We start from the raw sequence: 16,722 nt of genomic DNA, 5'->3' as shown, positions 1-16,722 counted from the left end.
AATCTGGTCCCTAGAGGTAGACTTTGGGAGGTCATCAACAAGATGGGTAAGCCCCCAGGGCTCCTGACTACAATCATTCGATTACAAGAGGCCAATTATCAAAAATACGCTGGGGGAACCTGGGCGATCTTACCGATCTGATCAAGGTAGTCAGGGGTATTCAACATGGTTGTGTACTAGCTCCAACTCTCTTCTCCCTGTATTTGAATCAGGTCATCCAACACCTCACCTTGCAGCCATCAGACGCACCAACCTTAGGTTACGAAAAGATCCCAACACTTTTGTTTGCAGATGATACCTTGATAGTATCCAAAACTCTGATGGGCCTCCAATCCTCACTGAATTGGTTTGATGATTTTTGCTCCAAGAGAGGCTTAGGAATAAACCTCTCTAAAACCAAGTTCATGGTCATCTACCCTCAAAGGCCATATAGGGGGCACCTTTCCCTAGGCGGGTCTAAATTAGAACAAGTTAACACCTTTGACTACCCGGGGATGAAACTATCGGACTCAATGTCCTGGAAAGCCCATATTACCTCCTCATCATTAAAATTTGGCCAGCTAGTGGGAGTCCTTCTAAGGGAGCCCCATGAATCAACTACACAACCAAAAGCTGCTGCTCTACAGATCTATAACATGAAGTCTGTCAGCCCAGCACTTCACGGGCCGAACTCTGGGGCTCTGAGGATGCAAAGGAGCTTACCTGTATTGAAAACATGTTCTTGAAAAAGCTCACCTCCCTGCCCCCAAGTACCCTGCTTCTCCCTTCGCACTTGGATTTGTCCCGAAACCACTACCTGCCATGGTTGGTCTCATATCTTTTCTGTTCTGGAAGAGAATCATGGCAACCCCGAACTTTCCTCCTATGCCACCGCGATCAGGGAAGTCTGTTCTTTGGACAACTCTAATAAGATCCAGTGGATACATTCAGTTAAGTCAGCATTGATTGCTATTGGGATGGGAGACTCGTGGAACTCTTCACACACAGGACCACTACTGATCAAAGAAAGAGTAAAGTCTTGTTACTGGGAATGGGTAACCCAGTCCATGTCCCGCTTGCTCTCATTTGGGCGACTAACTAGTGAGTTTCTGGACTTCAAGTCTACCTGGTCGCTAGAGCCTCATCTGGACAGCATTCTAGATCCAACCGATAGGAAACTCTATATGCAATTCAGATTTGGTTCCCTCCCTTTCAAAACCTTTACCAGCAGATGGCAGAAGAAGGCCCCTTATAATACGTTATGCCCCATCTGCAACCTGCACCAGGAGTCACCCACCCATGTTCTCTTTGCATGCCCACCCTATTCTCCCCTACGAAGGAAATGGCTTATGCCAATCTACAAATGGCTTGGGACTCTTGATCAAACTGCAGCCTTGAGAATTTTAAAATCGGACTCTAGTCTGCCCATTGCCATTGCAGGTGGCAAATTCCTCGGAGGAACATGGTGCATTAGAAGAAATTTGGCTAAGTCTGCTTAGCTTTTATGTCCCCGCGGTCTTACATGTATACTTCTGTCCAATATTGTACCTCGGAACTGTGCTTTGCTAGATTTTTCTTTGAATGACTGTTTTTTTGTTTCCCTTAATTATTTTTTATCTATTTTAACCTAAATTAATTTTATGAACTTTAATTTGTTATTTATTGTGGTGCGATGTGACTTTTATGGCACTGGATGCCGAAATAAAGTTTTGTGAGGATGACAGGGTGTGCAATTGAGCAAACACTTGGGCTCATGAAGGCAAGATTCAGGTGCCTGCACTTACCTGGAAGAGCCCTTGTCTACTCACCCAACAAGGTGTGCCACATTATCGCTGCATGCTCCACAATCTAGCCCTGAGACATCAAATTCCATTGTTAGCAGATGAGGGGGAGGCAGCTGGGCCCGTGGCTGGAAATGCTGATATGGCAAGTGATTAAGAGCCCAAGGAAGAAGGAGCAGGTGACTTTAGGGCCAATCCCATCAAGCAGTACTTCAACTGACATACAGGTATGTGAAGTGGACCTCTTGTTGCGATGAATGTGCACAACTTGAAGTAGATGGCTGCCATTACACCTCCTTTCTTGCTTCATCAGGTGGGGCTGTCGTGAGCTCCAATTGGTATGTGTGAGTTGTGGATTGTAGGAAGGTAGCCTCCTTCTAGCCTTGTTACCCCCACTTTTGGCTTGTTTGTGAGTATATGTCGGGGTGTTTTTACTCTCTCACTGGGATCCTGCTAGCCAGGGCCCAGTGCTCATAGTGAAAACCCTATGTTGTCAGTATGTTTGATATGTGTCACTGGGATCCTGCTGGCCAGGACCCCAGTGCACATACGTTTGTGGCCTATATGTGTTCCGTGTGTGGTGCCTAACTGTATCACTGAGGCTCTGCTAACCAGAACCACAGTGTTTATGCTTCTTCTGCTTTTAAAATTGTCACTGCAGGCTAGTGACTAATTTTACAAATTCTGATTGGCACACTGGAACACCCTTATAATTCCCTAATATATGGTACCTAGGTACCCAGGGTATTGGGGTTCCAGGAGATCCCTATGGGCTGCAGCATTTCTTTTGCCACCTATAGGGAGCTCAGACAATTCTTACACAGGACTGCCACTGCAGCCTGAGCGAAATAACATCCACGTTATTTCACCGCCATTTTACACTGCACATAAGTAACTTAGGGCCAGATGTAGGTAGGTTTCATTTTGCGAGTTGCAAATTGCGAGTACTAGCGACTCGCAATTTGCAACTCGCAAAATGAAATGCAGAAAGGTGTCTCAAACACCTTCTGCGACTCGCTATGGGGTTGCAAAGACCCACCTCATGAATATTAATTAGGTGGGTCGCAGTTTGCGACCCCATAGCGAGCCTAGGCACTCACAGGGATGGTGGCCTGCTGGAGACAGCAGACCACCATGTCTGTGACTGCTTTTAAATAAAGCAGTTTTTTTTTTCTCTTTGCAGCCCGTTTTCCTTAAAGGAAAACGAGCTGCAAAAAGAAAAAATACCGAAACCATTTAGTTTTGTTTTTTCCAGAGTAGGCAGTGGTCCATAGGACCACTGCCTGCTCTGAAAAATACTTTTTTGTGGCATTCACAAAGGGGAAGGGGTCCCATGGGGACCTCTTCCCTTTTGTGAATGAGTTACCATCCACTTCAAGTGGATGGTAACTGCGAGTTGGTTTGCGACCGCTTTCGCGGTCACAAAGCAACTCAACATCGCGATGCGTCGCAAATAGGAAGGGAACAGCCCTTCCTATTTGCGAGTCGGAATCACATTTTTCGAGTCGGTACCGACTCGCAAAATGAGACTCTGCATCGCGTATGGACTTTTGCACATCGCAAACTGCGTTTTTCGCAGTTTGCGATGTGCAAAAGGCTTCCTACATCTGGCCCTTATACGTCACCTATATGTCTAACCCTCACTTAGTGAAGGTTAGGTGCAAAGTTAATTAGTGTGAGGGCACCCTGGCACTAGCCAAGGTGCCCACACATTGTTCAGGGCAATTTCCCCAGACTTTGTGAGTGCTGGGACACCATTACACATGTGCACTACATATAGGTCAATACCTTTATGTAGCGTCTCCATGGTAACTCCGAACATGGCCATGTAACATGTCTAGGATCATGGAATTGTCACCCCAATGCCATTCTGGTATTTGAGGGACAATTCCATGCATCCCCAGGGTTCCAACATAGAGCCCGGGTATTGCCAAACTAGCTCTCTGGGATTTTCTCTGCAGCTACCGCTACTGCCAACCCTCAGACAGGTTTCTTCCACCCTGGGGCCTGGGAAGCCCAGTCCCAGGAAGGCAGAACAAAGGTATTTCCTCTGAGAGAGGGTGTTACACCCTCTCCCTTTGGAAATAGGTGTTAAGGGCCTGAGAGGAGTAGCCTCTCCTGGCCTCTGGAAATGCTTTGAAGGGCACAGATGGTGCCCTCCTTGCATAAGCCAGTCTACACCAGTTCAGGGATCCCCCAGCCCTGCTCTGGCGCGAAACTGGACAAAGGAAAGGGGAGTGACCACTCCCCTGACCAGCACCTCCCAAGGGGACGTGCCCAGAGCTCCTCCAGTGTGTCCCAGACCTCTGCCATCTTGGATGCAGAGGTGTGAGGGCACAATGGACACCTCTGAGTGGCCAGTGCCAGCAGGTGACGTCAGAGACCCCTCCTGATAGGTGCTTACCTTTCTCTGTAGCCAATCCTCCTCTGAGGGCTATTTAGGGTCTCTCCTGTGGGTTTCTCTCCAGATAATGAATGCAAGAGCTCACCAGAGTTCCGCTGTACTTCCCTCTTCGGCTTCTGCCAAGGATCGACCGCTGACTGTTCCAGGACGCCTGCAAAAACACAACAAAGTAGCAAGAAGACTACCAGCAACACTGTAGCGCCTCATCCTGCTGGCTGTCTTGACTGTTTCCTGGTGGTGCATGCTCTGAGGGCTGTCTGCCTTCACCCTGCACTGGAAGCCAAGAAGAAATCTCCCATGGGTTGACGGAATCTTACCCCTGCTAACGCAGGCACCAAAATTCTGCATCACCGGTCCTCTGGGTCCCCTCTCATCTTGACGAGGGTGGTCCCTGGAACACAGGAGCTGGATCCAAGTGTCCTCGACAGTCCAGTGGCGCTTCTGTCCAAATTTGGTGGAGGTAAGTCCTTGCCTCCCCACTCCAGACAGTAATCCTGTGTACTACGTGAACTGCAGCTGTTAGGGCTTCTGTGCACTTTTGCAAGACTTCCTTTGTGCACAGCCTAGCCCAGGTCCCCAGCACTCCGTCCTGCATTGCCCAACTCGCTGAGTTCGACTCCGACTTCGTGGGACTCTCTTTTGTTGTGCTGAGTCAACCGTCGTGCTCAGATCTTCTGAATGCCTGTTCAGGTGCTTCTGCGGGTGCTGCCTGCTTCTGCATGGGCTCTCCGTATTGCTGAGCACCCCCTCTGTCTACTCTTCCAAGGGGGGACCTCCTGGTCTTTCCTGGGCCCTGGCAGCACCCAAAATCCTCAACCGTGACTCTTGCAGTTAGCAAGGCTTTGGTTGTAGTCTTTCTGCGTGGATACAACTCTGCATTCTCCAGCGCGCCGTGGGACATCTTCTGACCAAAGGAGAAGTTCCTGTCTCCTTCCGTTATTGCAGAATCTACAGCTTCTTCCACCCAGAGGCAGCCCTTTTGCACCTTCATAGGGGGTTTAGTGGGCTCCTGCCCCCCGACACTTGCGTGACTCTTGGACTTGGTCCCCTTCCTTTACAGGTCCTCACGTCCAGGAATCCGTCTTCATTGCTTTGCAGTCAGTTGTTGTCTTTGCAGAATCCCCTATCTCGACTATACTGTCTTTCTGGGGTAGTAGGGTAACTTTACTCCTACTTTTCAGGGTCTTGGGGTGGAGTATCTTCAAGACCCTGAGTGTTTTCTTACACTCCCAGTGACCTGCTACACACTACACTAGGCCTGGGATCCATCTGTGGTTCACATTCCACTTTTGGAGTATATGGTTTGTGTTGCCCCTAGGCCTATTGTCTCCTATTGTATTCTATTGTGTTCTACAGTGTTTGCACTACTTTTCTAACTGTTTACTTACCTGATTTTGGTTTGTGTGTATATTACTTACCTCCTAAGGGAGTATATCCTCTGAGATACTTTTGGCATATTGTCACTAAAATAAAGTACCTTTATTTTTAGTAACTCTGAGTATTGTGTTTCTTATGATATGGTGATAAGTGATATAAGTGGTATTAGGAGCTTTGCATGTCTCCTAGTTCAGCCTAAGCTGCTCTGCTATAGCTACCTCTATCAGCCTAAGCTGCTAGAACACCTCTAATCTACTAATAAGGGATAACTAGACCTGGCACAATGTGTAAGTACCAGAAGGTACCCACTATAAGTCAGGCCAGCCTCCTACATGGATGCAGACTTATAATTTGTAATGTGTATGGGGCAGTATGGTATGGTTTTTCATGTACTGTTTTAGCAGATGCTGACATATACTTCTGGTGAAGACATCTCAGATTTGAGGTATGTATCATGCACTCTTCCATCATCTTTTTCTTCCACTCACTGATTTAGCTATATCATGTTTGGCTCAGCAACCTAGGCTTGACGTATTCATTGTCAGTAGCCAGTGGTGACTGCTGACAGACGAGAGGTGTACCTGACAGATACCTGGTTACATGAGTTTAGCTTCAGTGGGGTGGTACCTTGATAGTGTATCCTCCATACAAGTTGGGTGGTTACTGCTTAGCCTCTTTCATTTACCTGTGGGGTCGAGGAGGATGTTAAATGGTGTATGATGTGTCAAGTGAAGGTTGTGGCACATGTGTGAAGGCTGGATCATGGCCTCTCGCTTCACAATGGGTGGAGTACTTTGTGATGGCCATGGGACCTAGATGTGATTGTGTTCTAACTTTGCTGTCCATGGTCCTTGTAACTGTAGAGAGACGTAGGTGACTGACAATCGTACAGGTATTGGGCCTATGTTAGTGCATATTTTGAGTACTGGGTTCCGCTTTTGTGTTCTTTGTGTGTTCCATGGGATATGTGAATTTGTAGCGATGGTATGGGTATGTAAATAGCCTCTACCTGGTGATATGGAGGACCTATCTGTGTGCCCCTGCTTTGTGTTTTTTTAGCATAAGCCTGACTCCTATACCCTGTATATGTGCATTGTACAACACCACGGATTTCATCCTAATGGTACACTCTGTCATGCTCTATTTGCAGATTGTGTTGAGCTGGATTTTGACCTCTCTGACATCTGTCCTGTGACATTTACGTTGTAATGTGTCTCCTGCTGAGGGAGCCTCCATCTGATGACCATTACATTGGCTGTTCGATACAGGGGACATGACAGACCACAGTTGGCAAGCATGACAATTGTACATGTGTTATAAAGGACACATACACAGTAGCTGTGTTTAAGTGTGATTTATTGTGCATATCAAAAGACTATCAATAAATGATAATAAAAGTAATGAGTGAAGTCATGGTTGATGTATTAATCAGGGTAGCTGCTACACCAATTGGGTACATAAGTCCTGTGTCCTTCTACTATGGGAAAATGGAGTTTGGTTTCTGAACATTCTACAGGGTGTATATGTGGCACACAAGGGTGGCAGATCAGGAGAGGTTCACTTCCTGGCAGTGGGTTTGGTCTTGGCATCTGCTCCAGCTGGATGTTCGGGTGGACGTCGATGTTTGTGGTCGGGTTCTTCAGCTACAGAGGGAGAGGTGCCTGAGGCATGAGGTTTCCCTGGTAAGGCCTCCATTCCACTAGCTGCCACAGATGTGGAATGGGCAGATGTAACATTACCAGTGGAAGGGGCCTGATGTTGTGTGGAGAAGGTCATGAGGGTGGTATTAATGTCCCTCAGCACTCCTGCAATGGTAAGCATGTAGGCATTTTGTGCCTGCCACTGCACATGACTTTCTGGTGGTGTTCTCTCTGCAGCCTTTGCGTCTCCCCCAACATGGTGATTATTAGGCCTATCCTGTCTTGGGAAATTTGGTATGTCCCATGACTTGGAGATGGTTTCCTGTGTCCCTTTGAGGCCCCATCCTCTGGCCCACTGCATACCTCACACGCACCCTAGCCCAATGTGCCTCTGCCCCTGGCACAGTGTGCCCAATCCCAGTGGTTGCAGGTCCATCATTATCGGGGGTGTTGACGTTAGACTCAGCTCCCTGTACTGTGGGGCACATATTAGAATGAACAGTCTTTGGGACACCGGTTTGTGGGTAAATTGTTGCCTGTCACATTGATGCAACAGGAGTGGGAGGAAGTGAGGTGGGCAGGGTGAGGCTGAGGCTGAGAGTAGTTGACCAGGTGTTCCCGATGGGCCAGATTGTTCATCAGTGTTCTAACATCCAAGCATGTTGTCCTCACTGGTACCTTCATCCTGAGGGGGATTGACAGTCTCAGGTATCCTCTTAATGGTGGCTTTGGCAAGGTTACCTGTGGAAAGAGTGAGACACAGAGTACAGGTTAGAATGTGTGTTTGGTGGCTTATTTGCAAGATGCTGAGGGTGGCTTTACATGATTCCCTGCAACGACATTAACAGATGCAACACAGCATACCTTAGTTGTACATACAACTCTGTGACTTATTTACCTTAATCCATGTTGTAAGCTGTCATACCAATTGGATGCAGGTTTTTATGCACTTGCAATCTGAGTATGTCTGATATATGACATGACTGTCCAGCTCTGTTACCTAGTGAATAATCAGGCTTGCTGGGCGACTCACATTAGAGCTGCACAATGCACTATGGTGTCCTAGTGGGTACACAATATATGAATATGCAAGGGAAACTGTCCTGTTACTGGATGTTGTGCATGTGCATGGAGTCTGCCATCTTACTTTCCATACCAGGTCTGTCTATTTCAGGTCTGAGACTTTGGTATGTGGCCATTGGGAATGGTCACTGAGCTGTAGCTGTGTTTCGCTTTGGATGTTATTGTGTGCGTTCCATTGCATTGCTGTCATTGCCATGTACTTGGTCCTCAGTAGGACAATCGAATTGGTGTAGCTAGTACATTGGTCATAAATGCAGAAAATGTGATGTGCACAATCCAGGTTTTCAAAATGATTGATTTGGCCATTCTGGGAGTCATAATAATCTGATCCGCCTGTACTTAACGTGTCATTGCCAAGTGTTGAGAGGCTAGTTGAGCTGAGTGGAATAGTGGCATGCAAGAGAGGGGCATTAGGTGATTAGGCGATTCGTGTAGTAGCACAATTATTTAGTTAAGGAGGATTTGAGTGATATGGAAGCATGCAGGACTAGTGAATAGTGTGATATGAATGTTGTGGGTACTTACCCGACTCCAGTCCCCTAGGTATTCCAGTCAGGCCCTCAGGATGCAGTAGGTCCATGATCTTCTCCTCCCATGATGTGAACTGTGGGGGAGGAGATGGGGGCCCACTGTCAGTCTTCTTCATGGCTATCTGATGCTTAGATGCCATGTAACATACCTTCCCCCTGAGGTCATTTCCACCTCTTCCTGATGTTGTCTCTTGTGCGTGGATGACTGCCTACAGAATCGACCCTGTCGACTATCCTTTGCCACACCCCCATTTTCCTGGCAATCAATGTTTGTTGTACCTGTGTTTCAAACAGTTGTGGCTCTACCCTGACCATTTCATCCACCTTGACCCTCAACTCGTCATCTGTGAAACGTGAGTGTTTTTGTGGGGACATGGTAGTGGTTGTGTAGACTGTGTGTGGGGGTGTTGTGAGTGTAAGGGTGTGGTGTTAAGTAATTAGTGAGGTGAGGGTGCAGGGTTGTGTGTGTGAGACAGTTTTAGCGGTTTGTGTGTGCTAGTGATGTGTTTATTGTGATAGTTGTGCTTATGTGCTTATGTGGGGTATGTCCTGAGTGAACTGGGTATGTGTGCCCTTAGGGTAAGAGTGCTATTTCTATATTTTGGCTTTCTCTGATTATCCGAATGACGTTTCGATTGCAAAGGATTGTGGGTTGTGTAGGGGTGTGTTATGTAGTGCAGTGGGTAGGTGTGTCGAGTGTGTGGATGTGTGTCAGGTGTGGGGTATTCAAACTATCCAATGTAGTGCTGTGTTCTGACTGATGTGAGTTGAGGCTGCCGCGGTTTGCACCACCAATGGTTTTCCACCATTAAAGAACTGCTGTGGTGATTTGTGGCTCATAATCTGATGGGTGGATTTTTGTCAGGCTGGCTGTGCTGGTGGTGGGACCACCTCTTTTCTGTCCTTCAGTGTTTTGGTAGTTTTGGATTTTTGGCTGTTTTTGGCGGTCTTCACAGTGTGAGTCGTCAAACACGAACATGGTGGTCTTTTGGAGGCCGCCACTGCGGCGGTCTTACCAAAACACCACCAAAGTCGCAGTGAGGCCCAGCATATCATTGATGCCACCTTCTATGGCATCTTTGTTATTATCACTGCAACATTAGCAATAAAATTATTGATGAGAAAACTGTGCATGGCAAGGGCATGAGAAATAGTTACCTTAGGGCACGAGTAATAGTAACTTGTAACTGCTGAAATTATTTGTATTTGGTTTTGTACGAGTACGTTCAGAACCTGACTCACTTTTTTCAGTGAATATATATGTGTATATATATATATATATATATATATACTGTATATATATTCATATATATATATCATAAGTGATATATGTATTGATTATTGATGCAATATATATACACACACACCCAAACACACATATGTATGTATATTTAAAAAAATAATTGCACCATTTGCTAATATGATTTTAGGAAAGGAGTGTTGGGTTTACAGAGGGATACTGTTGGGAGTAAATATTTTCATTTTTACAGTTTCAGTTGGTTTTTGACAATGTTTTAAAATATTACTTTTTTCATCACGGGTCTATATCTCAATTGCAACAGTGTCTACATAAAGGTGGGCAGTCATTACGTTGTCTAAAATTCTATTATTGGTTGATTTTTCCACATGGCTGTCACAGGTAGTGGGACTCTCTGCACTCTGTGGTATGAGGATATGTGTATAGGTGACAGAAAAGTGTTTGATTATTAGAAATAATGTAGCTTTGTTGCTTGTATATTTATTTGAAATATTTACTAATGCAGTTTTAAGGTATCAATCTGAATATTTGTCTCTTGAAATATTCATTTATTCAGACCGGTATTTAAAAGTTGCCTTAGTATTTAGAAATAAATAATGATAAATTATTTGTTTTTGGTTTTGTAAAGGTTCTAATGTGTTGTTGTTTAATGTGGTGTTTTTAAAGTATTACTTTTGCTCTTAAGTCTAGGCACGGTAGGCCTTGTTGTTAGCAAAGAGTCTCACTTTTTCATATTAGGACTTCATCCATTTCTTTAGTTTATTAGGATATTTTTGGATTTGCTTGGGTTAGGGATAGTTCTCTTTTTAGCTCTAGCTCCTGGTAAGTTAGTTCTTTTTTCAAATATATCTAGGAATTTATGAAGTGTAGGGTGGCTTTTTCCTAGTGTTTCTTGAAAGGAATGTGCCATTTTTCCACTGCATTATTTATTTAGCTTCTCAGGACATGGTGCTGTCATAGACATTCCACCATGCAATGTGATAGGTTGACATCTGTGGTTCGATCGATGCTTGCAACCAGACGAAGCATCTTCAAAATCTTTCATAAATGGGGCTAGTTTTGTTTCAAGTTTTTTGTAATAGAGTGATCCAAAAAGCAGGTCATGATGTTTAGTGACTTCTGTTATAGGAATGTATGATAAAGCTATCTGTTACTTAAATTTGGGAGCAAATTTAAGGTTAGTTGTGTATTCAATTGGATTTTGGTCACCCCTTAATTGCAGCATGTGGGCAATTTTTAAATCCTGTGGAAATCATTGCCTGATCAAAATTCAAGATGATATTTTGTGGGTTATAGTTATTTTGCTGTTTTATATATGTTGACATGTCATTATAAGTTTTACTTTGTTGGGTAACAGTGCATACACTAATGGAATGTTTGTATTTTGATATTGACTATGTATTGTGTATATTAGACTGAGTAGTGGAGAGTATAATTTAAAAGTACCATCCTTTATTCATGTGCTACCTTGAGATAAAGTTATTAAATTGATGTTAGAAGAATAAATTATGATTCTTTTTAGGAATGGGTGGAATTTGTGGAGTTTCACTCTGCGGAATTTTGCGGAGTTACATAAAAACTCTCCCTGGGTGTAATTCTGGCATGTCACTCTGCTCATGCTGATTTTATGACTGGGAGCTTCTTCCGTGCTCTATAATCAGCACAGACAGCCCCATATGGCGTGGCAGAGGGGGTTGCTTCTTTCTGCCACTCAAGTGGAGTTTCTACTCAAGTAGCAGCTTTCTCAACCTCTCAACACAAAGGTTGCGACCTGCTGTCAATGCCTGCTATGATGAAGTTTCGTCAAGAAGCATTCTAGTGCCCAAAATTGTGCTAAGGGACGCCAATTCTTGATTCTTGCGTATGCTCACTATATATATATATATATATATATATATATATATATATATATATATGTATCTTCCAAAATAATGAGATTCCTCTCATCGTACTGCTGCACCACAATACAGTTCCACAGCTGCCATCACATAAAAGAGCCGATGTTTGTATTCTTTGATATTCATATATTTTGTTCCAAATAAAGTGCAAGTGTGGTGCTAGTGCCAAACAAAGCTGGAATGTCAACGCGTTTCGGCTGACGCTTTCTACTGGACACTCCCTCCATGATCTCAACTCACTCAAGTATCACATTAGTCCCTTAGCTATTCTTACTCCTACATGGTGCAAATTACAGGAGCAGCCATCTTGTAACGTATAGAGTGCCACATTGATAGTCATCATAAATCATATTCATTTATAATCCACAATAGTCACATTATTATAAATATATCAAATATACTGTACAAAAAAATTATCAAATGGGTCATGATGAAAAATATATAAATACCCTTTAATCATCTTATGAAACACAATTCAGTTCTCATTGATCACTAATCAATTGATTTAAATATATGCATGTATATAAAGTCATCAATCTTACATAATATATGTGCATTAATATCACAACTCATTAAGTTAAAGTGACATATGCATAAATCTAATCCTAAAAATTGGAAAAAATACTGACCAGTCAATTTCATAACATACAGCACATTTTGATATGCTGATCTTGTTGCAAAACATTCCAATTATGTATATATACACATATACATATATATATATATATATATACATATATACATACATACCAGTACATTGTTATAGTAAGTATCAGTAGGTAGTTATAGTAAGGACAATGTTTCCATAACAAAAACATTTTTTGACCTGCCTATATCTTTAGCGGCGTTTGACCTATATTGACAAAATTTGCAAAGAAAAGGTGCCAGTGATTCTTGTTGTGCATTGAAAGTTTCAGGGTGATCCGTCAAGTGGGGACCGAGAAAAAGAGGGGTAAAAAAAGCATGTTTCTCATGTTAATTACCATGGAAGTTTTGAGCACAACTACAGCCCGAACCGCTGGACAGAATTGCACCAAGTTTGGCAAAATGCTAGATTTTGGCCTGCAGATTGAGCTTTTTGTCATTCTGTGTAAATCCATTCAGTAGTTTTCGAGATATTAAAGGGAAAATAAATTTGTTCACCTAGAGCCGCGGATCCATCTCAATGTTTTTGTGATTATCGTGGCGAAATTGCGAATGCGCATGCCAACAGGAATGCTGTATTTGGCTGGCCGCAACATGACTAGAAAGTTGCGCCCACCATTTTAGGTTATCGGACACGGACCCCCGGGGCTTAAAAATAAATTAAAAAGAGGCATAAGGAGTCAAGGTGGAGGTACTCTGACCCCAGGGGTGTAATATATGGGTCTTTGAGAGTCACAATATGAGTTTAAAATGTTTCTTTCACCATGTGTGATATTTGTGAATACGTCTTGATGTTCAATGCAGTCCCCCCACTGTGTACCAGTGTAACATCTTAAAACAATTCACAAATATCAGCAAAAACATTTTTACAAAAATCACAGACTCATTCATATACTAAATCATTCATTCATTAAAGCTCTCAGACACTCATACACCCACTCAGAGATCCACATAGAGGGTCATGCATCCCCTTCCAGACCCACTCAGACACTCACAGACCCACTCAGACCCTTACACATTCATTCACAGACCTACTTAGAGCCTCACACACCCACTCACAGACACTCTCTGACACTCACACACCCACTCACAGACCCACTCATATCCTCATACAACCACTCACAGGCCCACTCAGACACTGATGCACCCACTCACAGACCCACTGGGACACTCACATGCCCACTCACATACCCACTCAGACCCACACACACTCACAGATCCACTCAGACACTAACGCACCCACTCATAGATCCACGCAGACACTGACACACCCATCACAGACCCACTCAGACACTGATGCACCCACTCACAGACCCACTGGGACACTCAAATGCCGACTCACAGACCCACTCAGACCACACACACTCACAGATCCACTCAGACACTAACGCACCCACTCATAGATCCACTCAGACACTGACTCATCCACTCACAGACCCACCCAGATACTCACACACCCACTCACATACCCAATCTGACCCTCAAGCACCCACTCACAGGCCCACACAGACACTCATGCATCCATTCACAGACCCACTCAGACCTCACACACCAACTCACAAACCCACTCAGTCACTCATGCACCCACTCACAGTTCCACTCAGACACTGATGCACCCACTCACAGACCCACATAGACATTGACACCCCACTCACAGACCCATTCAGACACTTACACACCCACTCAGAGACCCATTCAGACATTCACGCACCAACTCTCAGATCCACTTGGATACTGATGAACCCACTCACAGACCCACTTAGACAATGACACACCCACTCACAGACTAACTCAGAGACTCATTAACCCACTCACAGACCAACTCAGACACTGGTGCACCCACTTGCACACCCACTAAGACACTGACTCACCCACTCACAGAACCACTCAGACCCTCATGCACATACTCACAGACCCACTCAGACAGACAAATCCACTCACAGACACTGACACACCCACTCACAGACCCACTTAGACACTCATGCATTCACTCCTAGACCCACTCCGACCCTCATGCCCCCACTCACAGACCCACTCAGACACTCATACACCAACTCACAGACCCACTCTGACCCTCATGCACCCACTCACAGGCCCACACAAACACTCATACATTCATTCACAGACCCACTCAGAACTCACACACCCACCGACAAACCCACTCAGACACTCATGCACCCACTCACAGTTCCACTCAGACACTGATTCACCCATTCACAGACCCACTTAGACATTGACACCCCACTCACAGACCTATTCAGACACTTGGACACCCACTCAGAGACCCATTCAGACCCTCAAGCACCCACTCTCAGATCCACTCAGACACTGATGCACCCACTCACAGGTCACTCAGACACTGACACACCCACTCACAGAACAACTTCTTGGGGTTGGGTGCATGGCCTGGCAGCAGGACCTGGCCACAGGCCATGTCCTCTGGCCAACCCTCGTCACACACGGCTGAAGGCCATGCACGGCAGTGGTTGAATTAACATATAGTTATTAAAATTATTTTATGTTAAAAAAGCATCTACATTTTCATAAAAAAACAAAGGTTACGGGGATGTTATAGCTAGGAAACAGAATTTAAAAAACCTTAGAAATTCACTGAACAAAACAATTGTTACAGGGACATTATAGTTAGGTTCTGAATTTAGTCATACAAAAGATTCAGCAGTTATATTTAGAATTATTTCAAGGAGGTATAACTCCCGCTCTATGGTAACTATAACTCACACCCTTGCCATGCAATGCTAATGACCCCAGATATTCCAGGACACTTGACAACTTTTATAACGTCAATAAAAATATCCATAAAAAGTTAGCAGTCAAATTATTGAACAATAAACTGGGCATGGCGGACCACGAGTTGTAGTTACCTTAGGGTGCAAGTTGTAGTCACTTGAAATATCTCTATCACTGCTGAATTCCTATGGTTTTCTACAAGTAAATTCAGAACCCAACTATAATGTCCCTGTAACCTTTAGTTTTTTAAGTGACTATATATACATATATATATATATATATATATATATATATATAAATAGGTATGAATTACCTAGTGGCGGTTGGCACTTGGTAGTTATAGTTAGGACCATATTTCCATAGAATAAGGCCCGTATTTATACTTTTTTGGTGCCGCATTTGCGCTGCTTTTTGACGCAAAAACAGCGCAAACATACAAAATACAATTGTATTTTGTAAGTTTGCGCCGATTGTGAGTAAAAAAATGACGCAAATGCAGCGCAAAAAAAGTATAAATATGGGCCTAAGTGTTTTTCTACTTCCTTATATCCTTGGCACTGTTTGACGAACCTTCTGGGAATTTTCCCAAAAAGGTGATTTATGTGGCTAATGGAAAGTTTCAGAGTGATCCGTCAAGGGAGGCTGAGAAAAGGGGGCTCAAAAAAGTTGCATTTCACATGTTAATTCCCATTGGATTCATTAAACATAATTACACTTTTGCTTATTTGGTGTGAATCCATTCAGTAGCTTTTGAGACATTAAAGGGAAAATGCATTTTTTATCTCTGGCTGTGAATATTTTGCAAATAATTCACAAAATTTGTGGACATTTTGCAAATACGCGTGCAAATAGAAGCGCTGCTACTGGTTAACTGCAACCTGACTGCAAAGTTGAGGCTGCCATTTTTTTTCTGGGACATGGTCCTTGGGGTGAAAATCCAAATTGAAAGTGGGATAAGGGGTTAGGGTGAAGGTACCCTGACCCCAGGAGTGTGATATAGGTGTGTTTTAGGTGAAAATTACGGGTTTCAAATAATTTTGTGTAACCACGCGTGAAGTTTTAGAAAATTTACAAATTATTCGCAAACATGGAAAATTTGAAAGAAAAACCACAAACTCATTCACACACTACTTAATTCACTCATACATGCACTCAGAGATTCATGCGTCCACTCACACACCTACTCAGACACCCATTCACCCTTTCACACCCAATCAAACTCACACACCCACTTTCAGACCCACTCAAACACTCATGCTCCCACTCACAGATCCACTGACAGAGACAGGCCCTGTGGCCAACCTGCACTGCCCACAGCCAAAGGACATGTGTGGTATGGGGTTGGGTGGTTATAAGGGCTTGGCTGCGAGGTGTGGCTG

This window comes from Pleurodeles waltl, chromosome 3_1 (genome assembly GCF_031143425.1).
Source record: "Pleurodeles waltl isolate 20211129_DDA chromosome 3_1, aPleWal1.hap1.20221129, whole genome shotgun sequence".
Taxonomy (NCBI): Eukaryota; Metazoa; Chordata; class Amphibia; order Caudata; family Salamandridae; genus Pleurodeles; species Pleurodeles waltl.
This window is presented reverse-complemented; position numbering follows the sequence as displayed.